The sequence below is a fragment of the Leptosomus discolor genome, chromosome 1, assembly GCF_034619465.1.
Source record: "Leptosomus discolor isolate bLepDis1 chromosome 1, bLepDis1.hap2, whole genome shotgun sequence".
NCBI lineage: Eukaryota > Metazoa > Chordata > Aves > Leptosomiformes > Leptosomidae > Leptosomus > Leptosomus discolor.
The window spans coordinates 66,842,519-66,867,873 of record NC_141391.1 but is presented as its reverse complement, the minus strand read 5'-3'; positions in this window follow the sequence as shown (position 1 = coordinate 66,867,873).

The window sequence follows — 25,355 nt, the reverse complement described above, 5'->3', positions numbered from 1 at the left end:
AACACACCATATTCCTTTTGCATTGATATATCAGTTTCAAAATAGATCTCTATGAGAAAAAAAAAAGGAGTATAAATGCAGTAGAGGGAGATTTTTCGGATAAGCAGCATATCCACTGGGCTTCTCCTCCCTCTATGCAATAAATATGGTTCCTGCTCATCTCTCTGAAGTCTACTGCCTAAAAACTAAAAACTATAGGCTTCCCACTGAAGATGTACTGCATGAGGGAATCATGTATCATATGTTTTTACTGCATTATTATTATTATTATTATTATTATTATTATTATTATTATTATTATTATTATAGCATTACTGCACCTACTTAAATTTCTTTGTTCTGCAGAATACATTTCAGCTGAAAAATATTGCTCAGCTAGACCCATTAGTGAGCTTTAATTCATAAAGTGTTTTCTTAGGGTCTGTTCGATGAATTCTCAAACTAAATTTGCACAGCTGGATTTCAAAATTAATGCAGCAAATAGACCATCAGTTTTGTGTAGTGTCTCATTCTGAATTCTAACCTCTTGCCTTACCAGACTGTTTCCTTGGATTCTAAATGACTCAGTAAAAACAACAAAATCTGCCCTGGTATTTCTGTAACTGAGGTCATATAGCAACAGAAAAATTTTTACTGTCTTTCAACTGAATAAAACCCAACTATAAGCCCCAAAACAAGCGTTCAAAACCGGTGTGAGGATAGCTGTATTTTACTAAATTAAGAAGTACGGAACCAAAATGATACTCCTCTTGTATTAGGTAAGACTCAGTTTAGCTACACAACCCTACATTGCACAGAGATAGGCAGGAAGAGCAAACCAAAGTTCACCGACTCTGTCCATTCATTAGTTTACATGCTCGTATGCAAGCAGTCTTGACTGGATGACTTCGGGAAATATTTACTCCACCTAGCGAAACGTGAGAAAGGAATATTGCAAGCAGAAAGACCTTGGAAACAGAAGGAAAATGAATAACTAGTATTTTAGTCGGGGTGAATTGTTCTTGAACCTGATTATTTTTCACATTGACTGGATGGTGTTTCTGGTGACCGCTTAGCTTGGATACCACAGCTGATAACCTGAAATGAGGCTGGACACCACAGTGGGCAAGAAATGATGAGGAGCAGAAGGTGCTACCATTATGGTAGGGCTCCAGAGTTGCTGGGTTGTCATATTGGAACTGAAAATCATAAATCAACATTTTTGTATGTGTGTTTGGGTGCTGTTGGTGTGCTGCTGCTGCTCCTTGCACTGAAGTGATCTAACTGCTCTTATTTAGGACTAGGCTAAAAGGAGAGCAAGGCTAGCAGGCAGTAACCTGCACAGGGACAGGGTGCAGAGCAGGACCCAGCCTGGCTCTATGTGCTGATTATCTCTCTTGCTTGTACCAGACCCTCACACTGGGGCAATGGGTAGGACAATTCCTTCTAGCAACCACTGCTTTCGGACAACCACACATCTGAGAAGCGTGAAGGTCCCTGCAAATGCAAAAGCAGATGGAAACACAAAAGCAGTGGAGGATCGCTTCTCCAACATGGCAGGCTTCTTCAACCTGGGCCACGCAGTGCAGGTGCACAGGTAGCATCCTGCTCTGACATGTTGATGAAGGTCCTCAGAGAGAGTGGAAAAGAAGGGGTCTAGGCCAGCCTGGCTTGCTCCTGTTCAGGCTAGGAGACTGCCTGTAGGCCAGGCAAAGTCTGCCAGTCTCAGCCAAATCTGGCTGTGCATCTTCTCCAGGGTCCAAGGTCATTCTCCCCTTGTGTAACTGGAAGGCTGCTTGTCCTGTGACAGTTAATGAGGAGAACGACACCTCATCAAGTGCCCTGTGCACGTGGTTATAAGCACCAGCAACAGCTACATTTGTCTCATGACAATTAAAGAATCACAAAAGGATATGGGTTGGAAGGGACTTCCAAAGTTCATCTAGTCCAACCCCCTGCCATGGGCAGGGACACCTTTCACTGGATCAGGCTGCTCAAAGTTCAGCCTGACTTTGAACACTTCCAATGACGGGGCATGTGACAGCTTGCAGACTGAAAATGAAGCACTGATAACAGTGCAGAGTCAGCATCATGACCTGATTTTCTGCATGAGGAAAGGGCAGACAGTATTGTTTTCAACATCATTCCTGCCTTGCCCAGCTGCAGGCAGAGATCATGCATGAGCTGAAAATGCTCGCCTGTTCAACATCTGGATACCAATACCTGCAGAGTGCAACTCTGAGCATTAACTGTAAAACTGGGGTAGCAAGAGTCTCTGGGTCTCAGCTTGGGCTGGAACTGGTAGAAGAGGCTCTGGATCAGCTCTGCAGCTCACCAGCAAATATAAAGTGTGACATGGAGTGTCATTGCAGTGTGGCTCTGACCAATCCTTTCCCACTGTGTAAGCAGTTTATCCATACATGCTTCATGCTTCTAAAACCTCAGATTTACAAGTCTTACAGTTCACACAGACTGAAGTAGACCCATTGCATTTTCACCAATTCCTACAGTACAGTAACTCCTCCATCCTTTCAGCTGGCACTTGAGAATATTTTGAATGTTTCCAGGGATAGGGCATCTACCACCTCTCTGGGCAGCTTGTTCCAGAGTTTCACAACCCTCATTGTAAAAAAATTTCTTCCTTATATCTAGTCTGAATCTACCCTCTTTTGGTTTAAAACCATTACCCCTTGTCCTATCACAGCAGGCCCTGCTAAAAAATTTGCCCCCATCTTTCTTATAGATCTCCTTTAAGGTCTCCCGGAGCCTTCTCTTCTCCAGGCTGAACAACCCCAACTCTCTCAGCCTGTCCTCATCAGGGAGGCGCTCCAGCCCCCTGATCGTTTTTGTGGTCCTCATCTGGACCCACTCAAGCAGCTCCACGTCTTTCCTGTGCTGCGGGTCCCAGAGCTGAACACAGCACTGCAGGTGGGTTCTGACCAGAGCAGAGCAGAGGGGTAGAATCTCCCTCGACCTGCTGGCCACACTCCCCTTGATGCAGCCCAGGATATGGTTGTCTTTCTGGACTGTGAGCGCACATTGTTGGGTCATGCCCAGTTTTTCATCCACCAGTGCCCTAAAGGCCTTCTCTGCAGGGCTGCTCTCAATCCCTTCATCCTCCAGCCTGTATAATAATACCAGGGTTTGCCCTGACCCAAGTGCAGGACCTTGCACTTGGCCTTGTTGAACTCTGTGAGGTTCACACAGGCCAAATTCTCGAGCTCGTACAGATCACTCTGGATGGTTTTGCTTTTATATCTTCATAATTTCCTCTTGGAGTGCCTTAAGAGAACATTTTAAGTCAAATCTAACCTGAATAAAATAAAGTAAATTTTTATTCTTTCAAATAAATAGCTTTTTATTACCTTACTGTGGAATTGCCCCAAGTCAAATAAGTACAGAAATTATTCCCAAAATAAATTTACTTAGTAAATTGTATAGCATTAAACATGCCTTTGCAATGCTGAAATTGAGAAACCTGTACCTTCACATGGTGTCTTATTGAGGATATTTTAGAATTTCTACGAATAAATTGGTGATCCTGGAACGGTGTACTGGTTTCCTCAGTTACAGGAATAGCGTAACAAGTGCAGACACTAACAGCAGCAGTGATGTGTATGAGGTATGTCAAGGGTCTCTTGACATCTAGAAGACCCCTGTGATGGAGAAGCAAATCCTAAAATACGTTACTTAATGAAACTGCAAGGGCGTGCGGTAGTTATTACCAGAGAGAATGCTTGCAATAGAGTGGCAAGATGGCACAAAACTCCCTGTAAATGATTCTGAAGTGGGTATTTGGGAGTGTAAGCAAAATGCAACCTTGTGGTAAGAAATGGGTCTGTGTATGAGGTCAAAAAGCAAGAGCTACAAAGGTCTGACATCTGACATAGCATGTCTCCAGTGCTATAGGGCTACATGGTACCACCTAATCTGCAAGCACCAAAGAGTGCGGGAAGCAACACATCCAGCTGGAAGAGAAGCTGGGACACTGAGACACGGGTGACCTTGCTATTCAACATCACACTGGGTGAATCACTTGCACAGATTCTGCCTTGTGTAGCGTCAGAATTTCTGTGGCCAGACAATACTTTCTCACTGACCAGAACATCCCAAGTTTATGGGATTATTATACTGTATTATTCCTAGCTTAATGAGTAATGACTTCTTCAGCCTTCACAGTATTTTATGAGCATGTGCTCATTTCAGTTAATTTCCCCCCACAGGAATTAAAAGAGATTCTCTCTGGACAGTTTCTGTGTGGTGACTGGGCGTCTGGACTTGTGCGTGCAGCCTTGCCCTTAAGTAATGCTGTGCTTTTTCAGGGGATGCTGGAGGTGGTTTCCAACTCCAAGAGTGTATTTCCATTAAGTCACATAAGATGGTAGTTCCAGTGGCTGTTCATTTAACTTAGATTTTTTGCATTTTTGCCATTACTGTGGTAGAAACCATAGAAGTTACAGAAAAATCTGGGTTGGAAGAGAATTCTGTAGATCACAGAATCACACAGAATTATGGAATGGTAGGGTTTGGAAGGGACCTCTGGAGATCATCTAGTCCAATCCCCCTGCCAGAGCAGGTTCACCTAGAGCAGGTTACACAGGACTGCATCCAGGCAGGTTTTGAATATCTCCAGGGAAGGAGACTCCACAACATCCCTGGGCAGCCTGTTCCAGTGCTCTGCCACCCTTTATGTAAAGAAGTTTTTCCTCATGTTCAGGTGGAACTTCCTGTGCCTGTTGCCTCTTGCCCTGTCACTAGGCACCACTGGAAAGAGTCTAGGCCCATTCCCTTGATGCCCACCTTTTAGATGTTTATAAGTGTTGATAAGGTCCCCTCTCAGTCTTCTCTTCTCCAGGCTAAACAGACCCATGGGTCTCAGCTTTTCCTCATAAAAGTGATGCCTCTGTCCCCTCATCATCTTCACAGCCCTCCGCTGGACTCTTTCCAGTAGTTTCTTGTCTCTCTTGAACTGGGGGGGCCCAGAACTGGACACAGTACTCCAGATGTGGCCTCACCAGGGCAGAGTAGAGGGAGAGGAGAACCTCCCTTGACCTGCTGACCACACTCCTCTTAATGTACCCCACGATACCATCAGCCTTCTTGGCCACAAGGGCACATTGCTGGCTCATGGTCAACTTGCTGTCCACAAGGACTCCCAGGTCCTTCTCTGCAGAGCTGCTCTCCAGCAGGTCGACACCCCAACCTGTAATGGTGCATGGGGTTATTCCTCCCCAGGTGCAGGACCCTACACATACCCTTACTGAACCTCATTATCTTCCTCTCTGCCCAACTGTGTGGCCTGTCCAAGTCTCGCTGAATGGCAGTAGAGCTTTCTGGTGTGTCATCTGCTCCAACTTTCTGCTGAAAGCAGAGTCTTCAGTCAAGTCTTCCAAGGCCCTGACAAAACAAGTCTTGAATATTTCTGGTGAGGGTGGTTCTACCATATGTCTGGCCAACCTGTTTCAATGTTTAATTGCTCTCACACCAAAGCCTTTTTTCTTGCAACCAGACAGCATTTCTCCTGAAGCTACATATCCATTGCCTCTCATCCTGGTACTGTGCATCTTTGTGAACAGAGTATCTGCTTCTCCTCTATAACTCTGTTTTAGGTATCAGAAGACTGTGATTAGATCTCTCCTGAGCTTTGTCTTGTCTAGGCTGAGAAAACTCAGTTCTCTCAATCTTTCTTCATACCATGTTCTCCAGCCCTCTAAACATTTTTGTAGGTGTCCACTGGACCCTCCCCAGTTTTTGAGTGGTGTTCTTGCACTAGGGAGACATAAACTGGACACAATATTCCAGGGGCCAACAACAGTGGAATAATCACATCCCTGGAACTGCTGACTGTGTGCTTGGTGACACAGCCCAGGAGGGTGTTTGCTGCCTTTCTGCCAGGGCACACTCCTGGCTCATGTTCAGCTTGCTTTCCCCCAGGTCCTTTCAGCAGAGCTGCTTTCCAGGCAGCCAGACCCTCGCCTGTACTGCTGTTTGGAATTATTCTGTCAGGTGCAAGGCTTTAAATCTATTATTCCTAAATCTCATGCAATTCTTGTTGGCCCAATCTCCCAGCCAGTTGAGGTCTATCTGTATGGTGGCTTTTTCCTATCTTAGTGTTGTCTGCAGTCTTGGCAAGGGGGCATTTAAACTTGTTCATCCATATTTTTTGTAAAACTTTGGACAGTGTTGAACCCAGTATTGACTCCTGAGGAACTCCTCTTGTAAGTGGCTGTTAGTTTGACTTTTGGTCACAGCAGTTCAGTCAGTTTTCCATCAATCTTCTGGTTCATTTGTCCAGTCCATAACTTCCCAGTTTGTGAACAAGTATGTTTTGGGAGACACTGTCAAACACCTTGCTAAAATCAAGGTAGTGTTCTCCACAGATCTCCCCTCATCTACCAAGCAAGTAGTTTCATCATAGAAGGCTATCACCCAATACATGGCTTTTTTCAGTCACCTTCTTGTCCTTCATTTGCCTCCTTCATATGTTCCATGAAGGCACAGTTTTCCCAGGGAAAGAAGTGAGCCACTATGGTGTGTAGTTTCCCAGATCTTCCCTTTTGTCCTTCTGTAGATGAACATAAATTTAGCCCTTTCCTACTTGTCTGGGACTCCCTGACCTGCATGATCTTTCAAAGATGATAGAAAGTGGCTTTGCAATGAGGTCAGCCAACACTTTTAGCTCTTTCAGCTGCATCTCATCAGGTCCCATAGCTTGTAAATACTGCATTTGTACAGATAGTCCCTAACTCAGCTCTCTACTATTGGTAAGAACTGTATATCTACATTTCCTGTTCTTCTAAACCCCTGATAAATTGCACATTGTTAAAATGAACATTTACTGCCATTGAATCTTTTTGTATAAATGTAGTTTTTAATTTTTACTTTCATTTTTTTCTGATTATGATTATATAGCTCACTTGTTAGAGAGAAGACTTTTATGTCATTTGACATATCTACAATGCAGCTGCAAATAAAAATACTCTTTTTTTCACACAGTAGTCATTAAAATAGTTTTTGTATACAAGAGAATCCAGGTTCTGCACCAAGAGCTTGTGATAACTGAATACAAACTGCCAAAAAAACCCCAGAGGAAACACTAAATAACTGTGTGAAGATGATAGAAAAGGCAAGTGGCCTTTATTTTTTGAAGCACTATTTCTTGCTTGATAGTGAAAACAGAGAAGACTCCACCACAGGTATGTGCAAACTTTGGATGTGTTCAGGTGATGATGCGGGTTCAGTGCCGTTGGCAGCAAGTAAGCTGCTGGCGCAGGCAGTGCTGGTAGCTGCAGGAGATGTGTCACCCACTGGAAATGTGCGACCAGCTCTGGGGCTGCCACCTCTTCCCAGGTGACAAGGAAAAACTTTTGCAGCTGAGGCAAAACAAAACCCAGCGAATAGAGGAGGAGAGGAGGGAGTGAATAGAGGAGGAGAGGAGGGAAAGGCACAGGCATTGATAGTGGCCACGTGTAGCCTACATGGTTCACAAAGAGAAGGTGCTGTAAGCAGAGGACTTCAGCTTGCAGGCCTGGCTCCAGGAAAAATTTTCCTGGAATTCACTGGAAGTTCTGCCAATATGAAACCCAGGACCACCTCACCGCACCCATGCAGAACAACACATTACATTCAGGAAGGGTATGCAAGCTCCAACGCTGAAGCAACGACAAAGCTGATTTTGAAATGGTTTTAATGATAGACAATCTGCATAGCAATTGACTCATTTGCGTATACAATAGCTTGGAACAATACCAGAGAAATATGTAAAAAGTCTGCAATGCTGTATGACAATAGCTTCCAAGTATGCTGACCTTCGGCAAAGGAAACAAACGGAAAGTACAGTACTCTTTTGATGAGGCATTAATGAAGGATTAAGAGCGGATACAGCTGCATCACACGAGCACTTTGTCAGACGCACTGTTTTCACCCCGCGCCTTTTCCGTAATTACAACAGAAACACTGTGCGAGGCAGGCAGTGAGCAGACCCTGTAACACATCTCTATTGTACAACAACCAGAGGGCAGGGAGCAGCGCAGGGTGGCCTGAACCCCCTCCGGCCCCACACCGACTGCTGCGGCACCCACCGGACGCTCCAGGCCGGCTGCTCTCAGGGTATCCCCGGGTGGGGACAGAGAGGGAAGCGGGGATGGCAAGGGGCCCTGCCCGCATCCGCAGAGGGGACGCCCAAAATGCATCCCAGCCAGCCGCACCGCTGCGATGCAGGAGGGTAAACAGAAGGCAAGAAGGTGAAGCCTAGGGGAAAAAAAATGCATTAAGACGTGAACAGGAATGTCACCAGGGCTCTGATGTTGCACGTAACAGCTGCCGAGAGCAGGGCTCACGGAAGAGTTTGTAGACTGGACCACAGCCTTTCTATGTGCAAGACGATATTCTGGTGTGCAACTGCCCCTATCCATTTCAAGAGATTCTAGCTGTTTGAAGTGGCGCTCAAATCCTCACTGGGTGAATAGTGACTACTTATGTTTTTTTTCTCCTACCTTGTTGCCTTCCCTTGGTATCCATCTCCAGAGTAGGGAGGCATGCCATATATGTATGAAAAATAAAATGTTTATCTATCTATCTATTTATCTTCTTTTTTATATCATTATATCATATTTTTTCCAAAGCTTATTTGTAAGGAATGAGTTGAGTTAAACTGAAGCTGCTAACATGTCAGGAGGCTTTCTATTTTAATTAATTGACTTTGAGTGGTTCAGTTCAGACACTGCAGGTCTGCTTCCTGACTCCTCCTGCTGCCACGTACCCAGGGTAACTCCCACGGAGCAACTGTTGCAGGCAAAAGGTTGCCCTTTCTTTTTTTATCTTTGTCTTCTTTTTTTTTTAAAAAAAAAATTCTGCAGGAACATATGCTCTGGTTGGCTCCCAGGTATGGCTTTAGTGTACACCATCGAGACTAAGAATCAATAATCTTACTTTTCATCTCAGTCAGTATTTGGTGCTTCTGATTCCATGCCTTGATGTTGTTGTTTTTTAAAAGACTGTCAGACGCACTGTTTTCACCCCGCGACTTTTCCGTAATTACAACAGAAACACTGTGCGAGGCAGGCAGTGAGCAGACCCTGTAACACATCTCTATTTTACAACAACCAATCTTTTAAAAGATTAGGGGTCCAGCTGGGAGCTTAATTCTCACTGGCATTTCCATTCCACTGGTACCAAGCATGGATGCTTCTTGCTTTGGCAGCAAGTGCAAGCTTTGGTGGCATTGTGGTTCTGCCATCTTTGTGGTGGAGCAAGGGTACCTGCCCTTTCCTCTGGAGAGTCCTGACAAAGATCGTTGGGATGGTATGGTGAACCTCTTGTCTTCATTTATTTTCAATGCAGGTCATTTCAGTCATCTGCCTTGGAGCTTATCCAGGCCACAGTCAATGATGGTACAAGTGCACGTGAGTGGAGCAAAAAGGTATATACATCTTAACGGTATATATTTTAAAGTTAGTTTTGATGTAGAAGAAAACAGTAGTAGCAAATCAGGAACCATCTAAGCCACAACCACAACAATATGCTTTGAACAGGTCTTAAATATCTAGCTTTGAGACAGCAATGTTTTACTAGACCTGTTTAGGAAATTATTTCTTGTAAGGTACAGACTCTCCCTGAGCCAGTTTCAGATCTAAGATAAAATCAGATCACTGAGATGTGAGTACTTCAGCACATTTAACATGTTTGAGGATTTCTGAGCAGTTTAACCTTTTCACTGTTATTATTTAATAACTTCCTGGTGAGTTTTTCAATGGAAGCTGTTCACATACATCTATTCTATGTCAGTAATTACTAATTAGTGCAACTCGAAAAGCACTAGAATTTGCTGAAAATGGTCAGAGAAACTAAATGCAACATAAAGCTATATGGACAGATACACACTGTAGACTTTCTTATGCTGAAGTCATACACAGTTTTTCAAACTGTCCAGTTATTATATTCACAGCCAACATTCATGCAATATTTCAATTAACTGCTTTGATATTGAAGGAAAACTTATGGTATAAAATTTCGTAAGATGAAACTTGGGACAGTCTGTCAAGCACTTTGGAGGACAGACTCATAATCCAGAATGATTTTGAATAACTGAAGAGACAACCTGGTATTAAAAAAAGGAGTAAGTTCAATGTGAAGTGCCTACACTATGTGTAAGAAGAAATTGATGTACAAATGTGGAGAATATGTACTACCTCTCAAAGTAGTGGCATCATAGGTAGGGATCATGGGTTTTCAGGAGATCAGAAGCCTAACCTGAATCAGTGACATGGTCCTCTTCCAGAAACCACTAATTCTGTGTTGTCTTAGAAGACACATCAAATGTAAGACACGAGAAAAAACTGTGAAGCTTGCAGTGGAATGCCTTGACTGGCTTTGCATCCTAGACTTTGAGAAAGAGGCAAGCAAGAAAGACTGCTGTGACAGTGGTCTTGCAGTACCTAAAAGGACAGATGATTATCCTGTCCTGTCCTGTCCTGTGGGAAATTGTCAAGAAGCTTAATTTGCCACAAGAATTTTGTAAGCTAATTGTAAAGAAAATATTCCTAAAATAATTTAGGCAAGTTAATTTTCTGAGAGCAGACCAGCTTGGCAAACTGTGGCCTGCTGGGGAGGACAGCTGAGTTGAACCCTGCTCTGGAGTGGTGTAGGTCACTTGGTCTCAAACTCATGCCTGCTGTTGCTTCATTTGTCTAAGCTATGGCCACTCCTGAGCAACGTCCACCTCAAAGTCCCATCTTGATCTCACAACAGTCCACGGGAAATGGACTAGGTGACTTCTTGAGGCACCTTCAAGGCCAACACTGACATTTCTACAACGTCCTTCTCCCAATCTTCAATTACTGCACTGAATCAGAAGTCTGTACATTGTTATACAGTCTATGCTGACCCTGATAAATTTTAAGATGCTTGCAATCAATACAAATTCATCCAGAGCCTTTAAGATAAACATGAAGCTTAAAACAGTTCTCAGCTGAGCAGGCAGCAAAAGATGAACCAAATTTACATTTTCATTGGGTCCTGTAGATATAAATGTCTTATCTTTGTACCACCTATTTTAATAATAACAGCAATAAAAGACCCTCCTAACCTACTAACCTAGAGCATCTACAAGTCTGTGGCATTCGAGCTTTCTGGCAGACAGTGTCAGTTCTTAGTTAGCTGTTGTCATTACTCTTGAGATGAGTGCTGGGTGTGATAGGCAATTTACACCAGGCAACTCTTTTCAGGCCTTCTCCTATGTTTTCAATTGTTTTTTTACCCATCCTTTTGTAGTACCTGCTTTTGAATTCTAACACCATCTCTGTACAGACCCATAGTTCTGCATAAGAAAAAAAAATGCAAAATAAACTAACAATAAGTATCGATCATTCTCTATAAGAAAGAGAGAAAAACTAGCTAATCTGCCTCCTTTGATAATTGTCCTCATTCTTGTAGAGGTGGTAGAAGTGGACTTGAGTCAGGTTCAATTCCCTTTTGCAGGCCACCAAAATGTGTTAACTTTGTTTATTAATCTGTCAAGCTTTACATTTCCTTTTCTTTCTTTATTTATTTTTTTAATCTGTCTTATCTCTAAGGAAACTTTGTCTGATAAGGGTTTTTAGCACACTAAGAGCTGTTTGGGATGTTGTTAGGATAATACTGTATAATCCACCCCAGAGAGAGTTTACAGTCTAGGAAAAATGATCAATAGAAATAGTAGGGATGGCACTTCTGATTTTGGCTGAGTTTTGGGAGTAGTTTAAAAATACCTTGTTGTGAAACCCACTGGAAAATTAGCACATGAACTAGAGGCATATTAGCGGATGGACTGACAATAAAGACCCTGCAAACTGTAAAATTCTAGGAGTCAAAAAAATGAAAGGGAAAAATCTAACCTATTTGAACTTTCTTGGTAGGAAATTTAGGATTAGCCATATTGATTATGAAGACTGATGCAGAACATTCTTGGTCCGTCATAGTAAATAACCAGTCCTTGATGTTTTAGAATAGGGTGGAGAAATCTTAATAAACAGTCTGCCCTGTATGATGGTGAATAAACCACGACCACAATTTTATATACCTCAATAGCTGGAATACAAAATTAAGAAGAAAATAACAAGCCATTATTTGCAAAGTATACTACCTTTGTTCTTAACAGATACTTCCATCTTTTAATACCTCTTTTCAAACAGCATGCTTTAAAAAGACTGGGCTGATTTTCCTCCTCACTTTGAAACACGTAAATTCCCTGTGAAACACATAAATTGCCGTACTGGCTCAGCCCCAGGATTCATTTACCACAGCACTCTGTGCTCCGAAGGAATCATGGAAATGCAGCAGATGATGGAGTCTCACCCGGCGCACTAGAACAGGATGGAGTATACCCAAACTGGTCCAGAGAAATGTTTGTTTTTCTTGTCCTTAAAGAGCTCCAGCAGTAGAAATGCTACAGTGCGCCAAGTTGCACCTTTCCAGTGTTTTGCCATTGGGTTGGAAAGTTTGTTCACTAGCTTAAATCTCCGGAGCAGAATAATCTGCAAGGGCTCTCTTTTCTTGCCTCACTTGGGAGATTTTCAAATTAAACAGGGATTTCCAAGTAAGTCAAGCAGGAGGAGGGCAGGCCTGAAGGTCAGTAAATTACAGTTGTTGAACGTCCAAACAAGAAGAGACAATGAATTGCTTAGCTGGAGGTGAATGGAAAAGAGAAGGGATAGAGGTGATTGATTAGAAAAGGTGGTGAACAGAGATTGCTGTGACTGAAACCAGAGGCTTTGGCTTTCCACATTTCTTTCCAAGCCACCCCACACTTGTTTAAAGTCAATTGAACAGAAGCTAACCAAAGCTGTATGGACACAGATCTGGGCAGGCTCATGCATTTTGGTAAATATAAGGGTGTGCTCTTAGGTATCATTCATACTCCTGGCAATCTCCGGTAAGAAAAAGGAAGAATTGCTGGGAAAAGTGTCCAGTGTGACAGGGAGTAACAGTTTGTTGAAGTTTAAACATTTTTTCCTAGAAAGCCAAGTTAAAGACTTGCATTACCAATTACTGATTTTATTAACTTTGAGACTATACTTAGATATACACAGAAAGAGACCTGCAATTTGGCAATATACACTGCATACAAAGTAATAGCTTGTTTTAAAACACAAATGATGCTGACTATTATAATGTGAACTGTTTTCCAGATGAAAAGAATTAAAGGGATGTAATTGGAGAAGTATGCAACAGTGGCTAATATGTTATTATTTGCAAAGAGATATTACAACTTATAATCTTCTTTCATGGGTTTATGTTGTTAGTGTTTAATCAGGCGTGTGAGTGTATTCAGGTGTTAAACCATTCTATTAGCTAGGAAAATTGCACTATTATTTACCGAGCTGTTTGTGATATATTGTTGTTGGTTTTTTTTACTTTCTGTTTCTTGTGTTCATGCAGTTTATCTAATTGTCCTTTCTACTTTTGTCTTGTACAAAGGCTTGTGAAGTGTCACTAGGGCAGATTAGCCATGTCAAAAATCATCAGGATTTTTTTTTTTTTTGATACATTATAGGAATTAATCTTATTTGCTATCTTGTTTTGTTGGAAGGCACCACAGCTACAAACTGGTGCCTTTGAGCTTGTGTCAACTTTCCTCTGGGAAACTGAGGAACCTGTGGCACCCCAGTCATCTCCAGTGCTTAACAGTGATGGCAGGGTGAGAAAAGAAGGGCTTGGTAAAATAGTATTTGCTCCAAACCCAGGTCATCAAGAAGCTTGTAGTGATGAGGATGGGCCAAAGTCAGCCCATAGGCTGGGGTCTGAGTGTGGGTCACTGGCTGTATGGCTGGGCAGGGATTCAGCACAGGAGGAGTGCTCAGCGAGTGTCTAATGCAGGCCATCAGTCTTATACTTGGAGTTAGGCGGGAGGTACCCATGGCTGCCTCAGCACCATGCACGTGTACAGGGATAAGAGAGGACTTTGGGCAGCCCATGGCTATGCACGGCCTTCCCATCTCCTTGGAAGAAAGGTGGCAGGCTGGATGGACCAGTCCTGTGAGCTACATCCTACTGCAGGACAGATGCTGATTTGTAGTGCTGTGTTTGGGACAAGCTTGTCTGTTGGTTCCTGAATAGGAATGGCTTCAAGCACAAATTGAGCATTTTTATGAATCAAAACTGGACCCTGGGAATTTGTGAGTTCAACAGATGATGATGACAACATTGGCTAGCCTTGCCCTGGACAAGTCAACAAGACTTCTAAGTGGACTTGAGGTCTGTTACTTTAAAAACCCTAAAACAGTTCTGTTCCTCATCAAACTCTTAGGTCTTTCTTTGTCCTAGAGGTTGTCTAGATACCTGCAGTTGTGCTGCGTATCACCCAGAGCTGCCCTGACCCTGTTACCTGCCTGTGTCTGATCTAGCTCAAGAGGAAGTTCTGTTCAAATTCCTTGGAAAGCCTAAATGGATAGTTGTGGTCTAAACATATTTGCTGAAACCAGATGCAGTAACTGCAAATCTGTCTGTGTCCACTTTTTAAAAAATGACCAGGTAAGATCTTGAATGATAAAGAATTTGTGTGTTTAAGAGCTGATCTTGCTTAGGCTAGCTGAATGAGGACCAGGAGAGGAATCCTAGTGCTCAGCATTACTCTTTTGGGGAGTAAATAACAGGGAAGATGTGAAAAGCACCAGCATATTACCTTATGGGTACAAGTTGTTCCTGAGTTTTTTTAATCTGAAATGAGAAGAATGGTTCTAATCCTTGGATGGACTCTGAATTCCAGTTTGTAAGTCAGCACCCTGAAGTTATGCACAGCTACTTGACTTGTAGGTACATGTCTCCTCTTTTGAACCAAAGCCTAGTTAAACCCAGAATTTTATTCTTACTTTTTTTTTTTTTTAATTGGAAAATATCCCTCTTGCCTGTTCTGTGAACTCTGGTTGTATTTATGGCATGTCTTTCAAACTGAAGTTGTGTCATGTTACTTCCAGTCTAGACTGCAGTGATTGAGTGACTTGGTCTGAAGGGAAAGGCAAGCATAATGCATGAAATCTGGTATGAAAAGGGTCTCTACACTTTCTCTCTTGTTGGGCTCACTGCAGCTTTCCGCCCTTCTGCCTAGGCAGCCTGTGACTGTAGGGTAAGATTTTTGCTTCTAAGCTTAAAAATGGAATAAAATTTCCAGTAAAGCCCCTGGTACACTGGAGATCGCAATTGTGCGAATCATTGAGGCAGCTATATTCTTCCACATCATCATACCTCACAAAACCCAGGATGAACCTTTTGAGATGTAAGACCAAAGCTTTATGAGTGTAAGCAACTCAACTTGAAACAGCCTTCCAAATAAGACCAGTCAAATCAAGGTTTGTCTTTTCGTGGATTTCTTCAAAATTTCCTATTTGAAAAGGCCTTTTCACTAAAAAAACAACCCCAAACAACCCTAGTACTAACCCTTGAATTGCCAGCCTTCCATTCCACCCCTCTAAAAGACAGTAAAATTGAAAAGAAAGGAAATGAAAAATATTCACTTCAAGCAGGGATTTTTTGTTTTCCAAAGAGAGAAAATTCTATGTTTCTGGTAAATCTACTCTCCTGTGCTTATACGTTGCTGGCGCAGAAAGGAGGCATGGACAGATTTTCTTAATAAGCTCACCATTCTATTATAGCAAAGCACAAAGGATAGGACCTAACTGTAGATGCTCACAGGACATGATGTCGTTACATCTCTGCTAAAGAGCTAGTCACTCAAGGCTGCTTTATAGTCAGCAGAGGGAAAGAGTCGTGTGTAGACCATGAGTCACCTTGCACACTTTAATAATTGACACGAGCGTAGATGTACCAGGGCCCAGGTAGACCTCTTACTTTCCTTTACTTTTTCTGCCTTCTTTCTTTCATGAAGTTCACAGATCCCAGTTTTTGCCCCAGAGTTACTTTTCTGTACCCAGTTCATAATCAGGCATGCACACATTGTAATTCCTGACACACATAAGAAAATACACTGGTTATTGTTTACTAACATCCCACAAAACTTAATTAAAATCAAGGTTTTCAAAAATGTGTGGAAACACATATTATAGAAGAGAAAGCACATGTTCCTCTCCATCATTGTAGCAAAGGATGAAATGTAGAAGCCTGGTGGTAGATTGACCCTGCGTGGGTGGAAGTGCTAGTAGAGTAATCTGACTGTGGAGCTAAACTACCTTAGCCGGTGTTTTGTGGAGGCAGTCTTGGACAGGCCAGTTCAAGGGCTGCTGTCAAGAACAGGGAAGGATCAATGTATCAGTATACAAACAGATTTGGGAGCCCATAACCTTGCTGGGGGAATACTGAGAGACAGGGAACATGCTATGGTACCCATCAAAATCTACCAACACCCGTGAAGGCTGTGAGGATAAAGTTCATCTCCTCTGCCCTTGTTTCAAGTCTTGCCTCGCACGAAGAAGGACGCACATCACCTGAGTGAAGCATCTAGTATTTAGTCACAAGACACTACCACCAACTACTCAGAGGCTGGAAAATTAATTTCGCTTCTAGTTTAATTCAGTTCTGAACAACAATGCCTCCTTGGGGTGAGCTGTACTGCTTCTGGCAGGGAAAGTGGAGGGGAAAATCCACAGGACATGGGCAAGAAACAGTCTGTGGATACAAAAGCACGCAATTTGGTTGCACAACCTATGAATATGGGGACAGCCCCATTCTATGACAAAGAAAAAAAGAAGCGCTGCTACATGCTATGGTTAACATGACAATGTGTAGTTAGAGTATTTAAGGATTACCAGTCATTTTGCTCACTTTTCTCACCATTTAAAGAGATCACTTCTTTTATATACAGCACTGAAGCCTAAAAGGAACTTCCTTCTAAAATGATTTGGTGAGGTGGATTGAAAAGGAGAAAGTGTGATGGAAAATGAAGGGGGATCTTGATAGATTCAATATAGGGATGTTGAGTCATATACAGTAAAACTAATTTTCACTGGAAAAGGGGAATTCTCACCTCAGTGAAATCAGTGGAGAGATTCCTGTTTCTTTTGACTGAGGCATTCACCCAAAGTGACTGGATGTTTGTTAGGAGCACATGTGAAGGAGAAAAGTTGAAAATTGTGAAGGCTTGCTGTAGAACACTTTTTCAGGGTTGGCCTAAAATCTTTGTTCAGAAAAAACTTTTCAACGGAGAGCAAGATTTTAATATTCCCCCTATAGCAGTGATTTCAGATTCTGGCCTGATTAAACAGAATGGGTTGGATTGTCTGGATCCCATGAAGTCTGGGGACAGGGCTCAGCATCTCAAGTCAGGATACTCCAATACAGAGCCTTAGGTCATGGCATCTGCCTCTTCATTTTGCCCCTGTGGCTGCTACAAGAAGGGAGGTAATAATAGACAGGAGCTTTACCTCCAAAATTGCTGACAAGTTGAACAGGTCTAGTGCACTGCTTGCAGGCTGCAAAAATCACAGGTAAGAGGAAAACAGGAGAAAGTGTAATGAGTGACGTCTTCAAATTATGAGAAAAAACCATTTCAACTCCTGTACTCCACTTAGAGGAATGGTCGAGGCCTGTTCTCAGTAATACAAGGATTTCAGGGTCAGAAATACCATTGTTTGTCTCTTCACTGTGGAGAAATAGGCCTGTGTGAACATTTTTAGTAAATACAGTTATTTTCTGACCATAATGGAAACAAACCTCCAAGTCTATGAATTTTGGCTAGCAATTTACGCCTGAAAGGGCAACAAACATTTCAAGACAAATGAGAAAGTGTTGGTCAAAGTTCAGTATGTTGTTACAGGAAGTGTTTTAATCAAGTGAGATTAAAACAGTCTCAAAAATTAATTTGTATGAATTTCAAATTTGCCTTTGCTGACAGAGTTCCATCTTCATCTGTTTTATGAAGAAAATCTGCTGAAATGCAGACATTTCCAGAAGCTACTGCAGTATTCTTTATAAACTTTAGGTTTCTTTGCTAAACCTCTGTTCTGTCAAATGTGATCCTAATTGTCTGACATTTAATGTCATCCATCAGACCAATTTTTCATTCCTCACATGCTGTTTCAAGAACTCTGATCCCTAATTTAATTAATGAATCATTGTTTCCTGAGTTATTAGCTGCATCTGTTCCTTTTCATTTTTTAAAACAATTGTAATTTTTTTTGCACTTGTCTCCTTGAAAATAAATGCTGCAAATTCATTGTCATTCTCAAAAGTTCTGTTACTTTTAAGCCATCCTTCCCTTCCCTTCCCTTCCCTTCCCTTCCCTTCCCTTCCCTTCCCTTCCCTTCCCTTCCCTTCCCTTCCCTTCCCTTCCCTTCCCTTCCCTTCCCTTCCCTTCCCTTCCCTTCCCTTCCCTTCCCTTCCCTTCCCTTCCCTTCCCTTCCCTTCCCTTCCCTTCCCTTCCCTTCCCTTCCCTTCCCTTCCCTTCCCTTCCCTTCCCTTCCCTTCCCTTCCCTTCCCTTCCCTTCCCTTCCCTTCCCTTCCCTTCCCTTCCCTTCCCTTCCCTTCCCTTCCCTTCCCTTCCCTTCCCTTCCCTTCCCTTCCCTTCCCTTCCCTTCCCTTCCCTTCCCTTCCCTGTAGGGCTAAATGTGACCCCTTTAATGCCTTCAAAGCTTCCCTGTGGTCAGAGCTTGTGGCAAGCTATTCCATCTATGGGTTTTCTTCTATGTAATGACATCTGGGCCCCAATGAAATCTGTGAACATTTTGACATCTAGTGTTTTTACTCATATTACGGTTAATTAATTCATGCTTGTGAAGCACTTTGAAACTATACAAACACTTAATATTGTTCTTTTTTATGCTTTACCATTCTTAACTCACATGAACTTTGAATTAGAGGATTTCTCTCTTTGTAATCTGAAAACTGTCTTATCAAAGATTGACAGACTGTTTCCACTTTTCAGAACATGTCTTCTCAGTTTCAGCTTAACTTTGCTACTCGCTGAACGAAACACCGTGAAAGCGTGAGCTCACTGAAGTCGACAGGGACCACGAGCCCATCCAGAAAATGTCACCTCAGGCACGACTGAACTCTTAAAGAGCATGCAAGAAAGATTTTAGGAAGTTGTATGAAGAGACAGGGCTTAACTACCCACCTATGGAATCTGATCAGACTTCCTGCCTTTGCTTGATCAGGCTCTTACTCCAGCACTGCATGGTAAGACCCAAACTCAGCCAACTTCGGCTGCTCTCTCCAATGTGGCAGCTGGAATCAGTGATCAGATTTTTGGATTTACACCTAGTTTAATTGCACTTAGAGACTAACACCGAGGAACCAGTTTGGGCAAATGGTGGTTTCATCCAGAACTTCAAAAAACTTACTCTGTTTCTATGCAGTGCTTGAGGAGGTGCCATAGATCAAAAAATTTACTTTGCAAGCATAAGGCTGAGCTCTTTATATAAGCAAGACAAGGACTTAAGACGAGAATAATTTTAATCCAAAAGCTGTGGTTTTTTTTTAACCCAGTTGCCTGAGTTATGCTCCCAGGAGAAACCAAAGTGAAGGCAGTGGGATGAAGGAGAACATTGTGCTTAGGTCTTACCCCTGATTGGGCATGGGACATGGCCACACTGGCACTTAAGAGCATATGAGCATTCCTTTAGAGACTAGTTCAGACAAAGCTGGGATGAACAGGCACTTCTCAAAAACCATGTTTAGAAATCATCTTAAGTACGTCCTTTGTTAAAATAGGTGTTTTTATCTTAAGCAGTGATATATTATTATTATTTGTTATGTATATTATCTGTTATTACTACCTACTTACGCTTGTATGTTATCTGAAAGTTAATTATACCTCCCATCCTTTCACAGTCTCCACTAATGTTCAGTTCTAATGCATTAATGTGTTCTTCTTGTATGGCGTGTATCCTGGATGCAAGAATAAAAATTAAATTGAAATCTTAAGGTAAAAAGAAGGTTCATCTCTGTTAATTAATATTTACCTCCAGGAAAACACTGGCTAATTACACTGGTGCTGTAGAGGGGGAGAGACCTGTAAGGAGCTGGTTACCCATTATCTGCCCAGCCTAAGGAGCTCTCCCAGCTCCTGTGAGCTGATGAGAGTCCTTGAGAGACTCCCAGCTGCAGCAACAGGAGCACAGATGCTTTCTGCCGTTGTACTGTGCCTGCGCTGCTGAAGAACCGGAGCAAAGCCGGCACCAACAGCTTGAGGCAAGCAGCTCGAGGCAGATGAACAGACAGGCTTTTTTTGACAGGTTACTGACTGTTGGGGTAAGGTGATAAGAAACAGTCCCACTAAGTGGTACCTGCCAGTATGCCCTGGTGTCCTTATCACTGGGAAGGAGCAGTGCTGGTGTCACAGACTGGGTGATGGCTCTGCTGACGGTTTGCTGTGATCCTCCAGCATCACAGCACAGCAGCACTGCAGACCAGTAGACACAGGAACCTGAGCTTGGGAAAAGTGGGGTTCAGCTCCCAGTGACACTGCTTGCCTGCTGACATTATTTTGGGCAAATTATTTCAGCTTCTTCTACACCTACATCTTGCCAGCTGTAAAACCAGATGCTTGGAAGTCTTTCCAATATCTGCTGATAAACAGTCCAATGGTAGCCCTAGGAACAGTGAGTTTCTTGTGCAAACAGTCTTCTGAGTGCCACTGAGAAGCTGGCTGTCACCAGGAGAAGATCTAAGTCCACAGCTGTGAGATTCCCACAGCTGGAACATGGGGAAATGGCTGCAGTCTTCACACACTTTCCACTGGCACTGCTGGAATGGGGTTTCCTTCCCCCATGTGTGTCTCCTCACTAGATCCAGGCCATGTAATTGTTATACAGCTCAAACAAAATTCACCTTATTTTCCAGTGACAAGATCATTTTGTATGTATCTCAAGAAGGTATTCTGACTTCGTGGCCTACCAAATTCACTGGATAAAGTAGGTATCATTTCTCTAAATCACTTTTAACAGATCTTGTCATTAATCATTGCTGATCTAAACAGTTTGATCTCACTGAAGTATGTAAAGCATGCATTCAGTGACTGACTTAGTTACGGAGTCACCATTTAGTACAGAGGTTAAATGCAAAGTTGTATTACACATAGAGTATTGCAAAAATAACCCCAGGCTTTTAGTTTTGATTTCCACTTTATTGATTTGCACTAGGTAAATTTAATTCCAAATCTTACAGATGGCAGAGGTAGTCATTCAATTTTGCCATTGTAGTGAAGAAGCCATTAGGAAAATGGAGAAGTAAAGGTCATAGTAATCTTTCCTGGAATGAAGAATGAAGAACCAATTTTATTCAGAGTTCAGATTTGTACCAAAAACTCTGAAGCACTCAGATGTCACACGATGCCATTATTTAAGCATTTACAGAGTTTTGTTGATATACAACACTTGTGAAGCACAACATTGCTCAACAGAAGATGGAAAAGTGGGAAGCAGCTGCTTTCCTTCCATGCATAGGTTGTGAATTTCCCATAGTATGCCAGCATGGTAATTATCTATACACATTTTTGTACTCCTTCATCCTACAGAGGTGTCTGTACTGACCCTGTGATCTCTGATTGTGATGTGGAGAAGGACCTTGAATCTCCCTCAGACACATACACATAAACTCGCAAATTAACACTTTTTTCTTCTGAGCAGTTACTTTTTTCCTCCAAGGATACTTGGAGGAAATATTTTCTGCTATACGAGATAAACTGAATTTATTGATTTTAATTTTTTATTTCTTCTTTTTGCTCCTGAAAGATATTCGGAGTGTTTTAACACAAGCCTTTTCACATTTAAAAGAAGGCAGTATAGGTATGAAGGTTAAGTATTTCTTTCTTGGAAAAACAACTGGCTTTTACAACCGCAAGGTATTGTTGAATGTCTGAAAACACCTTGTAAGCTCTTAGCATATAAATATTGGGAGAAATTCATAGGCCTAGTCACAGGGGTCTAGAGCTGCTGCAGATGGCCTCAGGGCACCTGACTTGGCTCCCCAGCTATCCTGTAGGGGTGAGTATAAGTCTCCAGTAGGTCCTGGATCAGATCTGTCAGCCACTCAGTTGTCTCAGTTGTGCGGGGTGCCTGATGGCTTGAGGCACCTGCACCGCTTTCCCGGGAGCTTCCATGCTAGGAGGTGAGGGATGGCTGAGAGCAGGTGGCCTTGAGTCAGAACTGTCAAAACCCAAAGGTTAGGCTGTGTAGAAAGCTGTGCTTAAGAATCCTTTTAGTTTAAGGTTTAGCTATAGCTGTTTGCCTCCATTAGTGTGTTCCACCACTTGGGAGTGGGTGCACTGGGAGCAAAGTTGGGATGACTGTATTGGAAGACAGAAAGCCAGCAGCTCTCTTTCCATCTCATTACCAGCTCAAAGAGCAGCAACTGAGCTTTGTGAACCATTTCCACTCAAAGCCTGGTATCAACCATGCCACGCAGAAGAAGGAGTTTGCAGCACCTGCTGCTACAATATGGGGTTTGTTCTCTGGCCGCAAGGATGTAGCCTTTCTGAATTAACAAAGCGCGGTTACAGAACATGAGGTATTTCAGGTCTCCTCCTTGTTGAGGTGCTGCACCAAAGGCCACTCGCTACTGAATGGTTTCACTTGCTCCTCCCATAAAAGTCCTCACCAGTAGCTCAAGGTACCATTGGCAACCTAGGCCAGAAGTAGAGTTGAGTAAATGGAGCATTTTCTGCGTAAATTCCTGTCTTGCTCTGTCAGTCTCACAGGAATTATATTGATTTCCTATTTGCTCTTACTTTAAATTCTTTCACTATGAACATAACTCCCTTTGCCTCATTTAGCTGCTTCTTACACCTTTTTACCTTTTGTGTCCTGAGTGCAAACAACCTTGAACCCGCAGTACACTGAACACTCACAAAACACAGAGATAGGTTTGTGCACTATTATTACAATATATATGTATTTCATAAATATATATGAAAGTCATGGAGTTTTCTGCAGAATTTTTTCCTTTGGAAGAAATCAGTAATCCGAAGAGAATGAGTGGATTTTTGAACCATGAGTCTTAAGTTTTAGTCCTATTTATTGAAACGTGATTTAAAAACCCACGTGGACAGAACTAAAGGAAGTAATAACCATGAGTGTCTTGAGGAAGCTCTCCCAAATTCTTCTCCCCATATGTCAATGGGAAAGTGTACTATGATTGCACTGTATGAAAGAAAAAATAAAATAAAATAAAAATAGCCTTTTACATTTGGTACCACAGCAGGGTCACAAGCTTTATTACATTTTTACTTACATATTACAGTCCCCTGACTCTGTTCCCTGGTAACGTGGGGCTGGGAACTCTGGAGAAGGGAAAGCCTCAGTTCATACAAGAGAAACATAGGCAAAGGAGGCACTTGAGTTTAGAAGAGGTATGTAGCTGGGAATAATAAGCTTTGTCTCCTTGAAACTTTCCATGCCAGCTGCTCACAGATTACCTTCTTACCCCGACCTATTCGGGGCTCACATCACTGTCGGCCATTGCAGTACCCTGCTATCTTGCTTGCACTCCCAAATTTGCTATATGGCAACTGTTAGCAACAGAAAGCCTCTGTTTCATCTCAGACACATTCCCAAGCACGAGAATGTGTTAAAAGAAGGGGACTGGTGAGGACTGAATCTCCTCCTGCCTTTTTTGCAGCCTCCTTGTGTAACTCCAGGTGAGCTCATGGAGGTTTCATTTCTTCATCAGCCAAAGCAGAGCTAACACTGCACCTGTATTTCCTGATGTTGGGATAAAGATTATTCTTTTCTAAAAAGACATATGTGTGAAGGACTGAACACAAAGTGTCACACATGAAAAAAATACCTGTAACTGTACCTCTCCCTTCTTTTTCCACACTGAACTATCAGTGAATACTGTCATTTTAATTCTTATATGGCTCATTATCTCGGGTGGGCAGCAGAAGTAATGATTATTTACTTGATTAAAAAACTGCCGTATGTTGAGGATTTCGTTTTCTGTTCACTGTCCCTTCTGCCAAGGCCCTCTTCCAACCTTGCATCCCAAAGGACTGTCCCTCTGACTTCTGTATTCACTCGGCACTGAGATAAATGCTTCCGTTCGTTTCATTTGATGTGTCTTTTTAAAGGGAATGATGTATGTATAAGCAAATATTCTGCAAAAGTTTAATGAGAAATTTTTCAGTGGTTTGTGTGAGTGCCAAGATCAAGTGCTTAGAAGTGTGTGAAAAAGCATGCTTTCTAAAATTTCCTTAAGAGTGGACTATACAAACAATACACTGATTTCTGCAGTTATTTCTTCTAAATAAAAGCAACTATATTTTATTATGTCAAAGCATTTTAATTAATAACATATTGCATTAAATGTTCTTGTTTAGATTTTAAGCCCTTTTATGCCATTGATGTGCCCGTGATTTTCAAATGTTACTTTGGCTGAAATGCACAGTAAAATAGAAAATGGCTTCAGAATCCTGGATTAGCTGTCACTGATGGCATAAGTCTGTCAATAGCAGTCAGTAAATGTGGGAGACTGACTTTTTCCTCTTATTTTTATTTATAAATTCCATTACAGAACTGCAATAAGACAATGCAGGTCATGCATTTTGAAAGGATTATTGCACTTCTCTTTAAACTAAATTCACTTGCCCTTTAGCCTTGTGTCTTATAACACCTCCCGAGGTGTTCAGTGGTAGTTCAGAAATGCATAACATGCTGTGTCTTATAGCTTAAATATATTTAGCTTGATCATACAGAAAAATAATGATAAAGTAAGAGAATGTGCAAGGAACCCCCTCCCAGCTATTCCATTCTTCTTACATTCTTTTTTAATCAACTCATAAGTAAAATAATTTGCAGGTTGCCAACTGTTTGTTAAAATATACATGGAACATGGAAGAATTGTTTCCCTGTTATGATTATGTTATCTTTCAGTATATATGGAACACCACCCTTTTAATACGGTTTGGATTGTTGCATAATATAGAAATACAGCTAAATTCTTAAAAGGGTTAAACAGTTCCATTCTGCCTTAAATTACCACTGTCATTCAATTCATTAGATGAGTTTATGGAGTTACAATATGTCTGTAATTTATAACCTGCTTACTGACAAAGCTTAATGCTAACATATGCCTAATTTGCCAAGGTTATCTCAAGCCCCATTCATCTCCACCACTAACAATATGCTGCTGATTCCATGCTTCATGGATGAGGTACATGCGGTTTCATATTTAGTGCTATCAATCACAAGTAATTGCCTCCAGCTCCCCGCCTCAGTGTTCAAAGTGATTTCTCTCCAGCCTCCGAGGCTTGATGAAAGGGGGATGTGTAGCCAGAGGAGGGCATCCTCCTCCAGCCTTAGCAACTGCAGACCTGAAGGAGCTGGAAATCAGAGAGAGGCGAACCTGCAGCTGACATCTCCAAACTTTTCTCTTCTGGGGCACATGCTTTTTACAGTCAGGAGAGTACACTCCCGGGTATATGCATGTGCAGCAGCCGCAATCCTCCATGG